This window comes from Haematobia irritans, chromosome 1, assembly GCF_050003625.1.
Source record: "Haematobia irritans isolate KBUSLIRL chromosome 1, ASM5000362v1, whole genome shotgun sequence".
In the NCBI taxonomy this organism is placed as follows: Eukaryota; Metazoa; Arthropoda; class Insecta; order Diptera; family Muscidae; genus Haematobia; species Haematobia irritans.
In genome coordinates, this window is record NC_134397.1 from 87,368,230 (window position 1) to 87,383,438 (window position 15,209).

Genomic DNA, 15,209 nt, shown 5'->3' on the forward strand with positions numbered 1-15,209 from the left:
TTATAGCGGTACTTTGAAAATAATTTTTTCCTTCCTTTTTCACTTTTATTTCTCGCTGATTTTGTAAAATTATTTCAATTCAATAGTTCCAATATTCATATGCAGCTTTAATTAATTACTTATTTTTTATACCCTCAATCATAGGATGGGGGGTATATTAACTTTGTCATTCCGTTTGTAACACATCGAAATATTGCTCTAAGACCCCATAAAGTATATAAAGGGTGATTTGTTAAGAGCTTGATAACTTTTTTTTTTAAAAAAACGCATAAAATTTGCAAAATCTCATCGGTTCTTTATTTGAAACGTTAGATTGGTCCATGACATTTACTTTTTGAAGATAATTTCATTTAAATGTTGACCGCGGCTGCGTCTTAGGTGGTCCATTCGGAAAGTCCAATTTTGGGCAACTTTTTCGAGCATTTCGGCCGGAATAGCCCGAATTTCTTCGGAAATGTTGTCTTCCAAAGCTGGAATAGTTGCTGGCTTATTTCTGTAGACTTTAGACTTGACGTAGCCCCACAAAAAATAGTCTAAAGGCGTCAAATCGCATGATCTTGGTGGCCAACTTACCGGTCCATTTCTTGAGATGAATTGTTCTCCGAAGTTTTCCCTCAAAATGGCCATAGAATCGCGAGCTGTGTGGCATGTAGCGCCATCTTGTTGAAACCACATGTCAACCAAGTTCAGTTCTTCCATTTTTGGCAACAAAAAGTTTGTTAGCATCGAACGATAGCGATCGCCATTCACCGTAACGTTGCGTCCAACAGCATCTTTGAAAAAATACGGTCCAATGATTCCACCAGCGTACAAACCACACCAAACAGTGCATTTTTCGGGATGCATGGGCAGTTCTTGAACGGCTTCTGGTTGCTCTTCACTCCAAATGCGGCAATTTTGCTTATTTACGTAGCCATTCAACCAGAAATGAGCCTCATCGCTGAAAAAAATTTGTCGATAAAAAAGCGGATTTTCTGCCACTGATTTTGGTAATAAAATTCAATGATTTGCAAGCGTTGCGCGTTAGTAAGTCTATTCATGATGAAATGTCAAAGCATACTGAGCATCTTTCTCTTTGACACCATGTCTGAAATCCCACGTGATCTGTCAAATACTAATGCATGAAAATCCTAACCTCAAAAGAATCACCCTTTATATTCTGGGTCGTGGTGAAATTCTGAGTCGATCTAAGCTTGTCCGTCCGTCCGTCTGTTGAAATCAGTCTGACTTCTGAACGAAACAAGCTATCGACTTCAACCTTGGCACAAGTAGTTGTTTTTGATGTAGGTCGGATGGTATTGCAAATGGGTCATATCGGTCCACTTTTACATATAGCCCCCATATAAACGGACCCCCAGATTTGGCTTGCGGAGCCTATAAAAGTAGCATATTTCATCCGATCTGGCTGAAATTTGTTACATGTTACATATACTTATAAAATGGTCTCTAACAACCATGCAAAAATTGGTCCATATCGGTCCATAAAGGAGCCACCGTGGTGCAATGATTAGCATGCCCGCCTTGCATACACAAGGTCGTGGGTTCGACTCCTGCTTCGACCGAACACCAAAAAGTTTTTCAGCGGTGGATTATTTCACCTCAGTAATGCTGGTGACATTTCTGAGGGTTTCAAAGCTTCTCTAAGTGGTTTCACTGCTATAAAAAGGAGGTTCTTTGTCATTGAGCTTAACATGGAATCGGGCAGCACTCAGTGATAAGAGAGAAGTTCACCAATGTGGTATCACAATGGACTGAATAGTCTACGTGAGCCTGATACATCGGGCTGCCACCTAACCTAACCTAACCTATCGGTCCATAATTATATATAGCCCCCATATAAACCGATCCCCAGATTTGACCTCCGGAGCCTCTTAAAGGAGCACAATTCATCCGATTCGATTGAATCGGACACGAATTAGTCCATATCGGTCCATAATTATATATAGCCCCCATATAAGGCGTTCTCCAGATTTGATCTTCGGAGTCTCTTGGAGAAGCAAAAGTCATCCGATCCGGTTGAAATTTGCAACGTGGTGTTAGTATGTGGCCGCTAATAACCATGCCAAATTTGGTCCATATCGGTCTATAGTTATATATAGCCGATCCCCAATCACACAAAAATTGGTCCATATCGGTTCATAATCATGGTTGCCACTCGAACCAAAAATAATCTACCAAAATTTTATTTCTATAGAAAATTTTGTCAAACTTTATTTCCATAGAAAATTTTGGCAAAATTTTATTTCTATAGAAAATGTTGTCAAAATTTTAATTCTATAGAGAATGTTGTCAAAATTTTAATTCTATAGAAAAATTTGTCAAAATTTTATTTCTAAAGAAATTTTTGTCAACATTTTATTTCTATAGAAAATTGTAACAAAATTTTATATCTATAGAAAATTTTGTTAAAATTTCATTTCTATAGAAAATTTTGTCCAAATTTTACTTCTATAGAAAGTGTTGTCAAAATGTTATTTTGTCAAAATTTTATTTTATAGAAATTTTTATCAAAATTTTATTTCTATACAAAATTTTGTCAAACTTAATTATATACGTAATTAATCTGCCTTTTTTAGTTTAATATATACTACGTATGGACTACCTTGCAATTTAGACGACGGGTTAGGAAGTTTTAAGTTAAGTAATTCGATTGTGGATGACAGTCTGCAGTAGAAGTTTCTACGCAATCCATGGTGGAGGGTACATAAGTTTCGGCCTGGCCGAACTTACGGCCGAATATACTTGTTTCTTTATATTTTTCTTGCCACTAGCAATTGTTTTCCTTTTTGTTCCACCAATTTTTTACTCACACATACACTACTGTAAGGAAAAATTTTTTATCGCTTATTTTCGTTCTGTTTGCCTTTATTTTAATGTCACCACACTTTTATTTAATTACTTACTTTATTTTCGTTCACTTTTTGTTAATTTGAACGTGGTAATATATCGTTTAAATATATATATTTAATAAAATACTTCGCATAGAATCGAAACGTTCTTACCGTCGGTAACGTGTGTCCTTTTACTTTACCACTTTGTTTGACGTTTGCGCCAATGATCATCTGTCATACGATCAACAAGTTATCCAGCAGGGATCAACGTCGTAAGAGAAAATTGATGGAATGTTACCACTGAACGACCGTTAAATTTTTAAATTGTTAAAATTGTCAATCTGGTAATTACAAACTCTGTGAAAATTGTTATTGTAGCACGGAGCCTATTTTAAACAACTTTTGTTTATTTTCTTTTTTTCGCGAAAGAGTATGCTGGTATTTTGTTTTTGTATTATATGCACCGAATTACACACACACACCTTCTTGCAAATATTCTTGTCTATTACTTTATATTTAACCACTTTTTTGATGTTTTGTATGCAAGGAATTGATGTTTCGTTGTTTTTTTTTCTTGTTTTTGTTTTTGGAGATATTTTTGCACTCTTTCTTCTCTTTTTGCGCAATGTTAAGGAGGCTTGAATGGACCATATGTAGATTTGCCTTTCAACCTACGCGTTATAGATTGAAAGGGCTTATGGGGCACGTCGTATAGCGCGAAGCCTAAACCTTTCTTAAAGAAAAGACGTTCGTTTAATTTCCTTTTCTAAGAATTTATTGGTCTTCGTGACCTTCTTCTTTGACAATTCAACCGTAACTAACTCTAATAGAGAAAAATTCAAAGTTAATTTACAAATTCCGTTAACACGGTAAATCTTAACGAAAACAATAGAAAAAGGATAAATAAAAGTAGGAAATGAAATTCAATAAACTTAAATAAAGAAAAAAATGCAAACATACTCTTAGAGCTCTGTTCTCTTCTAAATTTAAGAGAATAAGGAATTATTAAATAAAAGAAATATGAAATAAATGTAAAAACAATAAAAAGTGTTGGAGCGAATCCTAATACGCTTTCCAATCAAGTTGAAGTAATGTTGTTGAACTCGCTTCAACAATATGAATTTTCACCTATTTACACCCCACGAACACGAACTGAAGTAGCTATATGTAGTCGCATTGTTGGAGCATCCCCTAGTGAAAGCTCCATGGGCGTAGCTCATCTGTGAACGGAGAAAAGTCAAAGGGGGTAAAAGTACTATTTGTTAGAATATCAACTATTTTCATCACTGATTTTCACCTATTTACACCCCACGAAAGTGAACTAAAGTGGCCTGAAGGATTTAAGGAAACCATCATTCAAAAATATTTACCGATAGATTTGCGGTTAAAGTATATTTATTTTCAAAATATATTTACATTCAATATATTCACTGGCAACTTCCAGCCAATCAGGCGAATCGTTTTCTTAAGTGGACAATTCTTCGAGAAATTACACTCCAAAATTAATTCTTCGCGATCCAGCAACGTATAATTTCTTTTTTGGTGTTTCTCAAGTAGGTGTAAATAATGATACAGAAAGATTGCTACGCGTCGAAGATTTTTTTTAATCATAATCAGATCGTGACATTCTGCCAAGGACTTGAAAATCAAAAGGCAGAGACACTGTCGGTTCAGTTGCTAGAAATTAAAGATTTAGAGTTGGAAAGAAGGTGGCCACAGCTAGTTGCGAGTTAAAAATTTGAAGAAGCTTGTGCTAAATATCAAAAATACAAAGAAAGCATAATGACAGCTATTTGCTCTAAAACAAATAGTCAACAAGAAAATAGTGTCGATCATATTCCGCCACAACGAAGTGCGCCTTCTCTCAAATTGCCGCCGTGCGATACTCCACCTTTCGATGGGGGATATTCTAAATGGCCAGCATTTAGAGACATTTTTTCAGCTGTAGTTGGAAATCATCCACATTTATCCCCAGCTCAGAAGCTGCATCACCTTCGCGGTAAAACTCGAGGGGAAGCGAACGATATTGTAAAGAAATTAGAATTAACCGACGTAAGTCTTATGACAGTCCCATCGATACTTGGGATCCTATCCTCATATATATTGTCTCTTCTAAAATTCCCGACGACACGTTGCGAGCCTGGGAAGATTATTTGTCAAACCACAAAAAATTGCCTTCGTGGCAACAAATGGATTCATTTCTATCAAATCGAATTGAGAAACTAGAGACAGTACTTGATTTTCGAAAACCGAATACGAGAGACCGTACAAAATTCGCAATTGACCGTACAAAATTCGCAATGGAAAACAAAAATTGTCTTTCACCTAACCATTTCAAACCAGACTGAACCAGCAATAGGGTGTCATGATTTTATCGAACCTAACAGGTCGGCTGATAAGTCCCCGGTCTGACACATAGATGGCGTCGCTAGTATTAAATGCATATTATTTTTATATAGTACCAACCTTCAAATGATTCGTGTCAAAATTTGACGTCTGTAAGTCAATTAGTTTGTGAGATAGAGCGTCTTTTGTGAAGCAACTTTTGTTATTGTGAAAAAAAAATGGAAAATTTCGTGTTTTGATAAAATACTGTTTTCTGAAGGGAAAAAATACGGTGGAAGCAAAAACTTGGCTTGATAATGAGTTTCCGGACTCTGCCACAGGGAAATCAACAATAATTGATTGGTATGCAAAATGAATGCGTGGTGAAATTAGCACGGAGGACGGTGAACGCAGTGCACGCCCAAAAGAGGTGGTTACCGACGAAAACATCAAAAAAATCCACAAAATGATTTTGAATGACCGTAAAATGAAGTTGAACGAGATAGCAGAGGCCTTTCAGATATCAAAGGAACATGTTGGTCATATCATTCATCAATATTTGGATATGGGGAAGCTCTGTGCAAAATGGGTGCCGCGCGAGTTCACATTTGACCAAAAACAACAACGTGTTGATGATTCTGAGCGGTGTTAGCAGCTGTTAACTCGTAATACACCCGAGTTTTTCCGTCGATATATGACAATGGATGAAACATGGCTCCATCACTACACTCCTGAGTCCAATCGACAGTCGGCTGAGTGGACAGCGACCGGTGAACCGTCTCCGAAGCGTGGAAAGACTCAAAAGTCCGCTGGCAAAGTAATGGCCTCTGTTTTTTGGGATGCGCATGGAATAATTTTTATCGATTATCTTGAGAAGGGAAAAACCGTCAACAGTGACTATTAAATGGCGTTATTAGAGCGTTTGAAGGTCGAAATCGCGGCAAAACGACCCCATTGTCCACTTACGAAATCTTACTGGTCTCAATGGGATAGTTTGTTTATAGTCAATGGATCCCTGAAACATATGTGGGAAAGCGACGATGGCAAAATCAGCCGAAATTTGATCATTGTACCAGATACAAAAATAAGAGACGTTTTGACGGAGTTCAATAATGGTCCCAATGGAGGTTATCTGGGAATAACCAAAGCCGCAGAAAAATTTGACGTCTGTAAGTCAATTAGTTTGTGAGATAGAGCGTCTTTTGTGAAGCAACTTTTGTTATTGTGAAAAAAAAATGGAAAATTTCGTGTTTTGATAAAATACTGTTTTCTGAAGGGAAAAAATACGGTGGAAGCAAAAACTTGGCTTGATAATGAGTTTCCGGACTCTGCCACAGGGAAATCAACAATAATTGATTGGTATGCAAAATGAATGCGTGGTGAAATTAGCACGGAGGACGGTGAACGCAGTGCACGCCCAAAAGAGGTGGTTACCGACGAAAACATCAAAAAAATCCACAAAATGATTTTGAATGACCGTAAAATGAAGTTGAACGAGATAGCAGAGGCCTTTCAGATATCAAAGGAACATGTTGGTCATATCATTCATCAATATTTGGATATGGGGAAGCTCTGTGCAAAATGGGTGCCGCGCGAGTTCACATTTGACCAAAAACAACAACGTGTTGATGATTCTGAGCGGTGTTAGCAGCTGTTAACTCGTAATACACCCGAGTTTTTCCGTCGATATATGACAATGGATGAAACATGGCTCCATCACTACACTCCTGAGTCCAATCGACAGTCGGCTGAGTGGACAGCGACCGGTGAACCGTCTCCGAAGCGTGGAAAGACTCAAAAGTCCGCTGGCAAAGTAATGGCCTCTGTTTTTTGGGATGCGCATGGAATAATTTTTATCGATTATCTTGAGAAGGGAAAAACCGTCAACAGTGACTATTAAATGGCGTTATTGGAGCGTTTGAAGGTCGAAATCGCGGCAAAACGACCCCATTGTCCACTTACGAAATCTTACTGGTCTCAATGGGATAGTTTGTTTATAGTCAATGGATCCCTGAAACATATGTGGGAAAGCGACGATGGCAAAATCAGCCGAAATTTGATCATTGTACCAGATACAAAAATAAGAGACGTTTTGACGGAGTTCAATAATGGTCCCAATGGAGGTTATCTGGGAATAACCAAAGCCGCAGAAAAAGCAATGACTTTACAATACCACGGCGGCGGTTTTTTGCACCGGGTTGACCCGATGGGTCCAGCTCATCGGTCAGCGGCTGCCACATCAGTGTACGTGGAATTGTTCCGGCTTTCATATTACACCTTTCAGTGCAGTATAGACCTATCCCGCTTGTGCCAGACAATAGTGGCCCCTACATGGAATGTATACCCCCATACATTAGTCAAGTCTGGGGTTTCCGAGATAGAGCTATACAATGTGTATATACCGTCGGTTGGTAGCTGTGCTCCATGTTATAGCCCAAACATTGAGTGGCTGTACGGGCATAACCGATTGGTTCTAGGAGAGTGGGATAGGCATAGCTTTGGCAGAGCAGATAGATGTCTCCACATTTTGCACGGTGAACATAGAGGCCCCCACGAGAATTATGGGTGATTTCAGCAGTTCCCCAGATTTATCTTAGCATCGCGGGGTGTGATAAATGACGTTTACTGGCAACCCGTCATTACATTGGGATCAGACCTCCTCCTCATAATTCTTACCATGAACCGACACTCCGATTTCATAACCTCTGAACGCCGGATGTTTATCGACCAAAAGAAAGTCAATTGGGAAGGCTTCAGAGAATATACAGATCGACGCTTCAGTGAGCTCCCGTCCACCTCTCATGTTCATGTTGCACAGAGAGTGTTCCGTGACATCATCAACGCAGCAGCCGCGCGCTTCCTACCCGTCGAATTGCCAAAGTGAGGCCCAACTTCCCAGCTGGAGGGGCGGGACTCGCAGACGAGTGTGATGAACGCCGTCGTGCTAACCCTGCTGACCTTAGAATCAGGGAACTGAATCTAGAGATTAGTAAGATAGTCGACGAGCACAAGCGGAACACATGGTTAGAGCACCTGGAGCAATGTAACCTAGGCACAGGAACAGGTACATTGTGTTCAACAGTGAGAGTCCTCTCGATCCCCGCAACGAGGGATGGTGGGATTTCAGCCACCTTTGACGACGTGACTGTGACTGATCCGAAGAGGTGTGCTAGATTTTTCAACCGACAGTTCGTCGAGCATCCCGAGAGTGATAGAGCGAAAAGGAGAGCCACTCGTCGAATACGTGGTCTCCGAGCCGATGGTGTCCAACAGTGAGAGTCCTCTCGAACCCCACAACGAGGGATGATGGGATTTCAGTCACCTTTGACGAAGTGACTGTGATTGATCCGAAGAGGTGCGCTAGATTTTTCAACCGACAATTTGTCGAGCATGCCGAGAGTGATAGAGCGAAAAGGAGAGCCACTCGTCGCATACGTGGTCTCCGAGCCGATGACACACCACAATTTACCACAGCCGAAGTTTAACTGTGTAGGCAAAAGTGATTCTTTCTATTAATACCGGTAATCAAAATCATATTTTGAGGTCCGGGTTCGGCTCTACAGTGGGCACCGTTAATAGTAGCGATAAATAATGCCAAATTACATTTCAGAAAAAAAATTGCCAATAAAATATAACTTTGTTTTCTAAAGTTGTATAGTACATAATTTATATTACAAAATAACATCACTGAATAGATCCATGTCGTGGAGCGTGGTATAGTGTGTCGGATTACAAAACAAAAAGGGTGAGTTCGCACTTTTTGGGTATCTTTATGGTAAAGATATTATTTTTGGAAAGCTGGTATGCTAGCGAAGAAGTACTTATTTTTCGACTGCCGGTATTCTTGCACGGAAGTACTTTCCTCCAATGTCATGCCCGTGTAAAAGTATTACTACTGATATATGTACGAGGAAGTTGTTACCAATTTGGCGCAGGCATACTTGTACTCATACCTGGTAATAGAAGTTTTTGCTGGGGATGTCTGGGTTGATAGCCCGAGCGGAAATTGAAAGCTCCACTGGAATTTATGTTACAGTTTATTAACATAGTGTGCTGTAGCGAAAGCGTTTTGCCAAAGCAGAGCAATAAGTGGAGACCAATATATATTTATTAGTCAAAGTCGTTTTTAGGCGCAACTATAAAGAAAAGAAATATCATAAGGTCCATCCCCGGTTTTGGTGAACTGAAGGCAATTGAAACGTTTATGTCCTTAGTTTTAAGTTTATGTAGTATTATATGTGTATTTGAGTTTTTTTTTTTTTTTTTTTGGTTCCATATATATTTAACTTATTCTATTTTATTTTTTTATGATTTTTTTTATTATTCGTGTAAAGAATCCCCAAAGAGTTTAGTCATAATTAGTTTCCCATTTCTCTCGTAGATAATATACTTTCCTAACGAGCTCATTAGGTCAGGTTGAGGGAAACATTTTCTGGGATTTAAAATATATAGGTATTTTTTGTGTACCCGTGGTTTATATTGGGTCTGAAAGACTATTTGAGGGTTCTAGGTGAGTTCGGAAAAGATTGAGGTGTTTATTTTTTTATACCCTCCACCATAGGATGGGGGTATATTAACTTTGTCATTCCGTTTGTAACACATCGAAATATTTCTCTAAGACCCCATAAAGTATATATATTCTGGGTCGTGGTGAAATTCTGAGTCGATCTAAGCATGTCCGGAGCCACTGTGGTGCAATGGTTAGCATGCCCGCCTTGCATACACAAGGTCGTGGGTTCGATTCCTGCTACGACCGAACACCAAAAAGTTTTTCAGCGGTGGATTATCCCACCTCAGTAATGCAGGTGACATTTCTGAGGGTTTCAAAGCTTCTCAAAGTGGTTTCACTGGAATGTGGAACGCCGTTCGGACTCGGCTATAAAAAGGAGGTCCCTTGTCATTGAGCTTAACATGGAATCGGGCAGCACTCAGTGATAAGAGAGAAGTTCACCACTGTGGTATCACAATGGGCTGAATAGTCTAAGTGAGCCTGATACATCGGGCTGCCACATAACCTAACCTAACCTAACCTAAGCATGTCCGTCCGTCCGTCCGTCTGTCCGGCTGTCCGTCCGTCTGTGGAAATCACGCTAACTTCCGAACGAAACTAGCTATCGACTTGAAACTTGGCACAAGTAGTTGTTATTGATGTAGGTCGGATGGTATTGAAACTGGGCCATATCGGCCCACGTTTACGTATAGCCCCCATATAAACCGATCCCCAAATTTGGCTTGCGGAGCCTTCCGGAGCAGCAAAATTCATCCGTTCCGGTTGAAATTTGGTACGTGGTCTAAGTATACGGTCTCTAACAACCATGCAAAAATTGGTCCATATCGGTCCATAATTATATATAGCCCCCATATAAACCGATCCCCAGATTTGACCTCCGGAGCCTCTTGGAGGGGCAAAATTCATCCGATCCGGTTGAAATTTGGTACCTGATGTTAGTATACGGTCTCTAACAACCATGCAAAAATTGGTCCATATCGGTCCATAAATATATATAGCTCCCATATAAAACGATCCCCAGATTTGACCTCCGGAGCCTCTTGGAGGAGCAAACTTCATCCTACCCGATTGAAATTTGGTACGTGGTGTTAGTATATGGTCTCTAACAACCATGCAAAAACTGGTCCATATCGGTCCATAATTATATATAGCTCCCATATAAACCGATCCCCAGATTTGACCTCCGGAGCCTCTTGGAGGGGCAAAATTCATCCGATCCGTTTGAAATTGGGTACCTGATGTTAGTATACGGTCTCTAACAAGCATGCAAAAATTGGTCCATATCGGTCCATAATTATATATAGCTCCCATATAAACCGATCCCCAGATTTGAACTCTGGAGCCTCTTGGATGAACAAAATTCATCCGATCCAATTGAAATTTAGTGCGTGGTGTGTATATGGTCTCTAACAACCATGCAAAAATTGGTCCATATCGGTCCATAATTATATATAGCTCCCATATAAACCGATCCCCAGATTTGACCTCCGGAGCCTCTTGGAGGAGCAAAAGTCATCCGATGCGGTTGAAATTTGGTACATTTCGTTAGTATATGGCCTCTAACAGCCATGTAAAAATTGTCAAATTTTATTACTATAGAAAGTTTTGTCAAAATTTCATTTCTATAGAAAGTTTTGTAAAAAGTTTATTTCTATAGCAATGTTTGTCAACATTTTATTTCCATAGAAAATTTTGTCAAAATTTTATTTCTATAGAAAATTTTGTAAAAAATTTATTTCTGTAGAAAATTTTGTCAACATTTTATTTCTATAGACAATTTTGTCAACATTTTATTTCTATAGAACATTTTGTCAACATTTTATTTCTATAGAAAATTTTGTCAACATTTTATTTCTATAGAAAATTTTGTCAAAATTTTATTGCTATAGAAAATTTTGTCAACATTTTACTTCCATAGAAAATTTTGTCAACATTTTATTTCTATAGAAAATTTTGTCAAGTTTTTATTTCTTTAGAAAATTTTGTCAAAATTTTATTTCTATAGAAAATTTTGTCAAACTGAATTATATACGTATTTAATCGGCCTTTTTTTTTTGTTTAATAAAGGGTGATTCTTTTGAGGTTAGGATTTTCATGCATTAGTATTTGACAGATCACGTGGGATTTCAGACATGGTGTCAAAGAGAAAGATGCTCAGTATGCTTTGACATTTCATCATGAATAGCCGAACGATCTGCCACAACGTCGAATTTTCAGTGAATGGGCCCTAGAAAAGTTGGCAGAAAATCCGCTTTTTTATCGACAAATTTTGTTCAGCGATGAGGCTCATTTCTGGTTGAATGGCTACGTAAATAAGCAAAATTGCCGCATTTGGAGTGAAGAGCAACCAGAAGCCGTTCAAGAACTGCCCATGCATCCCGAAAAATGCACTGTTTGGTGTGGTTTGTACGCTGGTGGAATCATTGGACCGTATTTTTTCAAAGATGCTGTTGGACGCAACGTTACGGTGAATGGCGATCGCTATCGTTCGATGCTAACAAACTTTTTGTTGCCAAAAATGGAAGAACTGAACTTGGTTGACATGTGGTTTCAACAAGATGGCGCTACATGCCACACAGCTCGCGATTCTATGGCCATTTTGAGGGAAAACTTCGGAGAACAATTCATCTCAAGAAATGGACCGGTAAGTTGGCCACCAAGATCATGCGATTTGACGCCTTTAGACTATTTTTGTGGGGCTACGTCAAGTCTAAAGTCTACAGAAATAAGCCAGCAACTATTCCAGCTTTGGAAGACAACATTTCCGAAGAAATTCGGGCTATTCCGGCCGAAATGCTCGAAAAAGTTGCCCAAAATTGGACTTTCCGAATGGACCACCTAAGACGCAGCCGCGGTCAACATTTAAATGAAATTATCTTCAAAAAGTAAATGTCATGGACCAATCTAACGTTTCAAATAAAGAACCGATGAGATTTTGCAAATTTTATGCGTTTTTTTTTTTAAAAAGTTATCAAGCTCTTAACAAATCACCCTTTATATACCCCTTATGGACTAACTTACAATTTAGAAGACAGTGTTAAAAAGTTTTACGATACCTTGCCATCGGCAAGTGTTATCGCAACCCAAGTAATTCGATTGTAGATGACAGCCTTTAGTAGAAGTTCCTACGCAATCCATGGTGGAGGGTACATAAGATTTGGCCTGGCCGAACTTACGGCCGTATATACTTGTTTAATATCATTTTTTTTATTATTATTATTTTATTCTTTTGTGTGTTTCCAAATATCTCATTAGTATAGGTTAAAACTATAAATTTTAATTTTTTTATTTAGTCTATAAATTTCAAATCAATAAAATTATTATGATTATAAGTTGAAATATTTGTGTGTAACATGACTGGTTAAATTTGTTGATATAGGGGTGGTTAGTATGGCGAAGTAGGGGAACCATCGGTTGGGTCATCAGGGGTCATAAAAGAAGATTATATCAAGGGAGTATATATGACCATGGGTGGGTGGGCAATTGGAGGATTCCATCTTCCTTCATCTCTGGGTGATGTATAGTAAAGTAGATGAAGTCACATTTTTATTTTTTTTATTGGTGCGGTCGTTAAGCTGGAGTTGGGTTGAACTCATACCCAAGGGAGTCCAGTTGAGTTAGCTGGCCAAAACAAGCATCTTCAGCGCCAGGCGCCTCGTAGCAATATGCCATGCCATGTGTCATAGATGGTCCTCGTGGCGCTTGACCTATCGAAGGCATTCGATAGGTCAACCATGCCACACTATTCGAGGACATCGAAAATACGTCCCTACCGGCAGGAACCAAGCGTTGGGTTCTGAATTATCTGTGCGGACGCCAGTCGTACGTGGAATTGAGTTTTGACAAGAAGTCAAAACCCCGTAGTGTTAAACAGGGAGTTCCCCAGGATGGGGTGATATCTTCGCACTGTTTAATCACTACCTGTCGTCCATTCAACCCCCGCCTGACGGCGTCGATATCATATGCGGACGATTGTACAATCATGGCATCCGGGCCCATTGTTGATGACATATGCGATCGTTTAAACGTCTACATTGCTGATCATCACAGTTATTTCACTGCTAGAAATTTGAGGACATCTCCCACCTAATCCTCATCCACACTGTTCACTACATGGACGGCGAAAGTACGTAGGCAGTTGAATGTGAGAGTCGATGGGGAAATAATTCCAACAGTAAACTACCCCACGATACTCGGGGTCACATTCGTCTGCCCATGCCACTACAATTTTTAACAAGCTCTGCGGTAGAAACAAGGTCCTCAAGTCACTTGCCGGCAGCACTTGGTGTGCGGACAAAGAAACCTTGTTGACTGCATATAAAGCAATGGGCCGGTCAGTGGTAAATTATGCAGCGCCAGTGTGGACACACCAAACGAGCGATACGCAATGAAATAACATCCAGACCTGTCAGAAAACTGCCCTCAGAACTGCGACTCCGCAGTACACCCCTTGATCACCTTCATGCAGAGACCAAGATCATCCAGTGCGTAGACACTATTAGATGTTGTCGAAGCAGTACCTCCTGGGTTGCTGCCGCAGTTGTCACTATCGCAGTAGTCGAATTACCATCTTGTGGATAGGCAACCACCAATCTGGAATGTAAGGGTTGATCTTCATCTTCTAGAGCACGTGATCCAGCGTTACAAAAGTGAGCCTCTAGATCAGGCAGCATATCAGACAGGTCTGAACAGGATTCATGAGGATACTATAGCTGACGCGGTGAGAAGCTACAAGGTAAATCCTGTTCTCGGAGTCCGACCACCGCCCATTACACCGGAGGAAAGAGACCTCAGAGTACCGTTACTGACGTGTGTCCCATCTGTAACCAAGGGCCTCATGACACTCGTCACCTTTTCGCTAGGCCAGCTAAACCTACCCGACTCACAACCAGATTACTCTGGACACACCCCACCCTTGTCACAGAGTCCCTATATCTGGACACTAGTTGAAGTACCAAAGCATAGAACAAAATTGATTAAACTGCATTAAAAACTGTTACAACAACAGCAACGATTTTACCGTGTTGGATGACAAAAATCAATTTCCGAACGGGTAGCCAATTGCGAGAAGTGAATTATAGCGAAAGGTCCAAGACGAAAAATTAGAGGTCAGATGCAAGAGTATAGACCAGGATCCCAATTTGAAAGAATATCGATGGATGTGGCAGGCCCTTCCCCAATAAATGATTCTGGAAACCCATACGTCCTAGTGGTCAACAGAAACTGGATATGTCGCTGCAAGGAGCCGTCCGATATCTGGAGACCTGATATTCGGCGCCAAACCTAATGAACTCGACACGAGGAAAAACAGCGAAGACATTCCAAACATTCCAATGAAGTTCATGACTCAGTACGCCAGAGAATAAAATTTATCAGTTGTATACCGCATTCAAAAGGACGACAGATCTAGATCAAAGATGAAAGTAGTACACCTGTGCTTGTCATTCTGTGCTTATTCGGGACGACCAGTCTTAAACGGGAGGCAGTGTTATGAATTTCATAATTCCAGATTTAAGTTTATTTAAATTAGTTTCCGTTAATAT

General features: G+C 39.7%; 1 protein-coding gene across 7 annotated transcripts in view; it reads right to left on the reverse strand.

Moving 5' to 3' along the window:
• Positions 1 to 15,209, reverse strand: part of 5PtaseI (inositol polyphosphate-5-phosphatase A) — a 307,223-nt gene that overhangs the window by 205,700 nt on the left and 86,314 nt on the right. The gene's annotated exons all lie outside the window — the stretch shown is intronic.